Here is a 6,000-nt window from a genome sequence, read left to right as displayed (position 1 = left end):
CCGGGCTCTGCATCGCCTACTACAACTTCGGTATGTGAGCGGGGAGGGAGCCGAGGGAGCAGGTGCTTCATATACATCCCTGCCAGCTTCCCAATGTCTGATGCAACGTGCTGAGCCCAACATGGCCGAGCGTTGGCTCTCCAGGAAATGCCGGGGGGGAACTGTTTTTAGATGCCGGGTGATATAGATAGTCGGGAAGGCTGGACCTCCCATACATGGGGGGAGGAGGGGGATGCTCTAAAAATAAAGCGTGGCAACTAACTTTTTTTTTTTTCTTTTTGGGTAAAAAAAGATACATTTTATTATCTGATACAATTTTGAGGCTGAATGATGAAAACCGGGAAGTGGTCATGCATCTTCTTTTTTTTTTCTCCTATGAAGGATACATATTGACTTCTGTGATTGGTTACTATGAGCCAGTTCTATGTCTGGGTTTTATCATTAGGAGGGGGGAAGAGAGAGGGGGGGGACACAGACAGGTGGAGGGGGGGAATAGAGAGGGGGGACACAGACAGGTGGGGGGGACACAGACAGGTGGGAGGGAGAGAGAGGGGGGGCACAGACAGGTGGGAGGGAGAGAGAGGGGGGGCACAGACAGGTGGAGGGGAGGGAGAGAGAGGGGGGGCACAGACAGGTGGAGGGGAGGGAGAGAGAGGGGGGACACAGACAGGTGGAGGGGGGGAATAGAGAGGGGGGGGACACAGACAGGTGGAGGGGGGAGAGAGAGGGGGGGGGCACAGACAGGTGGAGGGGGGGGGAGAGAGGGGGGACACAGGTGGGGGAGAGGAGGAAAGGTGCAGGTGGAAAAAGGGGGGCAGCACAGGCAGGTAGAGGGGGGAGAGATAGGGGGGGGCACAGACAGGTGGAGGGGGGGAATAGAGAGGGGGGGGGACACAGACAGGTGGAGGGGGGAGAGAGAGGGGGGGGCACAGACAGGTGGAGGGGGGGGAGAGATCCACTGTATCCGCTCTCCCCCACCCGCGTCCACTGTATCCGCTGTCCCCGGGCCCCGCGTCCACTGTATCCGCTGTCCCCGGGCCCCGCGTCCACTGTATCCGCTGTCCCCGGGCCCCGCGTCCACTGTATCCGCTGTCCCCGGGCCCCGCGTCCACTGTATCCGCTGTCCCCGGGCCCCGCGTCCACTGTATCCGCTGTCCCCGGGCCCCGCGTCCACTGTATCCGCTGTCCCCGGGCCCCGCGTCCACTGTATCCGCTGTCCCCGGGCCCCGCGTCCACTGTATCCGCTGTCCCCGGGCCCCGCGTCCACTGTATCCGCTGTCCCCGGGCCCCGCGTCCACTGTATCCGCTGTCCCCGGGCCCCGCGTCCACTGTATCCGCTGTCCCCGGGCCCCGCGTCCACTGTATCCGCTGTCCCCGGGCCCCGCGTCCACTGTATCCGCTGTCCCCGGGCCCCGCGTCCACTGTATCCGCTGTCCCCGGGCCCCGCGTCCACTGTATCCGCTGTCCCCGGGCCCCGCGTCCACTGTATCCGCTGTCCCCGGGCCCCGCGTCCACTGTATCCGCTGTCCCCGGGCCCCGCGTCCACTGTATCCGCTGTCCCCGGGCCCCGCGTCCACTGTATCCGCTGTCCCCGGGCCCCGCGTCCACTGTATCCGCTGTCCCCGGGCCCCGCGTCCACTGTATCCGCTGTCCCCGGGCCCCGCGTCCACTGTATCCGCTGTCCCCGGGCCCCGCGTCCACTGTATCCGCTGTCCCCGGGCCCCGCGTCCACTGTATCCGCTGTCCCCGGGCCCCGCGTCCACTGTATCCGCTGTCCCCGGGCCCCGCGTCCACTGTATCCGCTGTCCCCGGGCCCCGCGTCCACTGTATCCGCTGTCCCCGGGCCCCGCGTCCACTGTATCCGCTGTCCCCGGGCCCCGCGTCCACTGTATCCGCTGTCCCCGGGCCCCGCGTCCACTGTATCCGCTGTCCCCGGGCCCCGCGTCCACTGTATCCGCTGTCCCCGGGCCCCGCGTCCACTGTATCCGCTGTCCCCGGGCCCCGCGTCCACTGTATCCGCTGTCCCCGGGCCCCGCGTCCACTGTATCCGCTGTCCCCGGGCCCCGCGTCCACTGTATCCGCTGTCCCCGGGCCCCGCGTCCACTGTACCCGCTGTCCCCGGACCCCGCGTTCACTGTACCCGCTGTCCCCGGACCCCGCGTTCACTGTACCCGCTCTCCCCGGACCTGGCATTCAGGTGTCAGGAGCGCCATGTAGAGGAACCAATGCTCTCCCTATCCCTCCTGCAGGCGCTGAATGTCTGCAGGAAGGGGAGGAGAAGCGGGCATTCTGCTAAATCCCTTTTCTCATCCGCAATATATTGCAGTCTTGTAACTTCTATCAGTGTCCAGCAGAGCACTGGTTAAAGCTTGTAGGAGGAGTTTTCATTCTCCTCTAGCTGTCCTCTGAGGCTGTATAACTCCTGACCCTCTGTCTGGACCTGGCTGATTTGATCCTGTGCTGATCACATGCACCCTCTCAAGAAATGCACACCACACTGAGCATATGCAGACTTACCACTGTGGCTCTGTACTATGGCAGATGGATTGGGGACAGTAGAAGGGGAGGATCAGAGAGGACAGGATCAAACAGCTTTTTTACACAATGGATTAACCCCTTCGGTCCCACAGTGAGTATAACAAGCATGCTTTACTGCAGATACAGACTGATTGTACTGTTGTGGGTTTAGTAACACTTTAAGTTCTTTAAAAAATAATCCCCAACAAGTTGTAGTTGTTGCTGTCATCTGGTGCGGCGGTGTGTGCGGTGTGCATTGTTATGTGGTTGACGGAGCAACGGCTGTCGCAGATCAGGTGACTTGGAATCTGAAACTGAAGAGTTACACAATGTAAATAAAGCTAAAAAAAAAAGCAGATATAATTTAAGAATTGGGGTGCAACATGACCAAGAATTACATTGAGGGCCAGTCCACACTCCATGCGTTTTCAGTTGCTATTTTTTCTGCTTTTAAAACGCACAGAAAGTAGGTGACATGGTAGTAACTGAGAGAGTTCACACCAGTGCAAAATATATATATATACAGTTGTGTTCAGAATAATAGCAGTGTGTTGAAAAAAGTGAATAAAGCTGAAAATCCTTCTAATAGCTTTTATTTCCATCCACACAAATGCATTGGGAACACGACACATTCTATTCCAAATCACATGAAGAAAAATACATCAAATTTGTGTTGTTCCTCTAAAAAATGGAAGAAAAGTGAATATTAGACGGTTCAAAAAAATCTCAGTGTTTGTATTCTTCTTTACAAACTCAAACATTCACTATATAAACTGAGAAATGTTTGAAGATTTTGCTTTCCTTTGAATGACTTCATGAATATTTGGTTGTAGTCGCACTGTTTCTGAGAACTGCTGTACATCTGTGTTGCATGGAGTCCCCCAACTTCTGGCCCCTGTGATCAGGTATTCCAGCCCAGGATGATTGGACCACATTCCACAGTTCTTCTCTATTTCTTGGTTTTGCCTCAGAAACGGCATTTTTGATGTCACCCCACAAGTTTTCTATTGGATGAAGATCCGGGGATTGGGCTGGCCACTCCATAACGTCCATCTTGTTGGTCTGGAACCAAGATGTTGCACGTTTACTGGTGTGTTTGGGGTGGTTGTCTTGTTGGAACCCCCATTTCAAGGGCATTTCCTCTTCAGCATAAGGCAGCATGACCTCTTCAAGTATTCTGATGTCTTCAAACTGATCCATGATCCCTGGTATGCGATAAATAGGCCCAACACCGTAGTATGAGAAACATCCCCATATCATGATGCTTGCACCACCATGCTTCACGGTCTTCACAGTGTACTGTGGCTTGAATTCAGTGTTTGGGGGTCGTCTGACAAACTGTCTCCGCCCACTAGACCCAAAAAGAACAATCTTACTTTCATCAGTCCACAAAATGTTGCGCCATTTCTCTTTAGGCCAGTCAATGTGCTCTTTGGCAGATTGTAACCTCTTCAGCACACGTCTTTTCCCAACAGTGGGACTTTGCGGGGACTTCTTGCAGATAGCTTGGCTTCACATCGGCGTCTTCTAATTGTAACAGTCCTCACAGGGAACGTCACACCTTCTTTCATCTTCCTGGAGCTGATTGTTGGCTGAGTCCGCCCCATTTTGGCTATTCTATCCATTCCAATGGTAGTTTTTCGCTTTCTTCCACGTCTTTCAGGTTTTGGTTGCCATTTTAAAGCATTTGCCATCATTTTAGCTGAGCAGCCGATCATTTTCTGCACTTCTTTATAGGTTTTCCCCTCCAATCAACTTTTTAATCAAGGTACGCTGTTCTTCTGAACAATGTCTGGAACGACCCATTTTCCTCAGAATTTCAGAGAGAAATGCCCTGTAACCAGCATGTCCAACATTTGCTGCCTTCCTTCCTTAAATAAGGGCAATAATTGCCACCTGTTATCAAAGAATGAATGACGTCACTAATAGAACTCCACACGGCTAGTATTGTGAACACGCCCCTTTCAATGAGTGATTCAATGACACAGAATCAGCAGCATGCATGTCATGACTGTCGGGTCTGTTGGATTTCTATTACTCTACTACACCTGCTAGGAAATTATTTGCCATGTAGAAATATCATTTCTACCAAAAACAGTGATTGATCCGGTTAGTGATGTCTGATGGCTATTATTTTGAACACAACTGTGTATATGTATATATAAATATGTTTTTTTTTGTTTTGTTTTTTTACTAGTAATGGCAGCGATCGGCGACTATATAGTGGGACTGCGGCAGGCATTCTGACACTGAGGGGGGGGGGGACTGACTTGGTGTCAATAACATCCCCAGTGACACCAATACAATGATCAGTGCTAATAAAAAGCACTGACACTGTACTAATGGCACTGGGCAGGAAGGGGGTAATATCTGGGTTGATCAAAGGGTTAACTGTGTGATTTACTATGGGGGCTGTGTGTGCTTTACACTGTAAGTACACTGCTTATTAGGGCTCGGGGCCCAGGGAGCACACAGGGCCCAGGGGAGCACACAGGGAGGCATCAGGAGCAGCATATAGAGGAACCAATGCTCTCCCTATCCCTCCTGCAGCCGCTGAATGTCTGCAGGAAGGGGAGGAGGAGCGGGCATTCTGCGGCTGAATGGAGGGAGTGGTTCCTCTACATGCAGCCACCTCCGCTGCCCTCCCATCTTGATCTATAGGGGGCTGCAGCATGGGGTGCAATGACAACCCCCCCCCCGTATGTACGCCCCTGGACAGAGAGATGAGCTCATCGGTCCAGCGCAATCCACTGGACCGCAGCGCTCGGACTACAATATGAAAGGAGCATCCTGATAGGAGGAGAGAGCAGAGTGACACACAGGTGAGCTCATCAGTCTGCTGCTTTTCCTCTCGCTGTCAAGGCTGGTGGGGGGAGGGACAAGTCCTGTAAGTGTTACTGACAGCAGGGAAAATTCAAGGTCTCCTGCCCTGCTAGACAGGAGTATGCTGAGTGCCAGAGCTGTGTAAATCTCGGGTCAGGATGGGCAGACATGCAATCCTTTGGCAGGTTAAAGGGCTCCTATATGTGTTTCATTTCTCCCCAGAGGAGTGTGGTGGTTTCTTCATTGGTCACGTTGGCCCATTGCCAGCCGCTGGACCCGTTGACTCGTGACTCTTCCTTCTGTGAAGTTTTGACCGACATTCCATTTTATTCCCCCCCCCGGCTTGCATGGTAGGAGGAGATCGGTGGGCGCCTGGTGTGTGGAATGTCTGTGCCAGGAGTACTTGTATGGTCACACCCTCCGCTCCTGGTACCCGATGGTGCCGGCCCCGTTCCCATGCTCCGTGCCGGTGGGGGATCACCTCTGCCTGGCTTGGCTGTCTCCCATCTCTCTGTATCTTTCCTATCCGACCTGGAGGCTGATTCTGCTACCTACAGCGAGCTGGCTGGGGACGTCCGGATATGGGGCGCTCCGATGTATAGAGAGGGCATCTTAGGGGTGCTTCGCATGTGAGGGGGGCAGTAAAACCCTGTGGTTGAG

At 54.1% G+C, this 6,000-nt stretch overlaps 1 protein-coding gene across 1 annotated transcript in view; it reads left to right on the top strand.

The window, feature by feature from the left end:
* Window positions 1–6: 6 nt before the first annotated feature.
* The window catches only part of LPCAT3 (lysophosphatidylcholine acyltransferase 3), a 42,124-nt gene continuing 36,130 nt past the window's right edge, over window positions 7–6,000 (top strand). The window contains exon 1 of the mRNA XM_089667613.1: window positions 7–30. The gene's annotated coding sequence lies outside the window, so the exon portion shown is untranslated. The remainder of the gene's footprint in view (window positions 31–6,000) is intronic.

Source organism: Staurois parvus, unplaced genomic scaffold (assembly GCF_062004578.1).
Source record: "Staurois parvus isolate SC_StPar_1 unplaced genomic scaffold, SC_StPar_1.0 ptg003421l, whole genome shotgun sequence".
Classification (NCBI taxonomy): domain Eukaryota; kingdom Metazoa; phylum Chordata; class Amphibia; order Anura; family Ranidae; genus Staurois; species Staurois parvus.
This window is presented reverse-complemented; position numbering and strand designations above follow the sequence as displayed.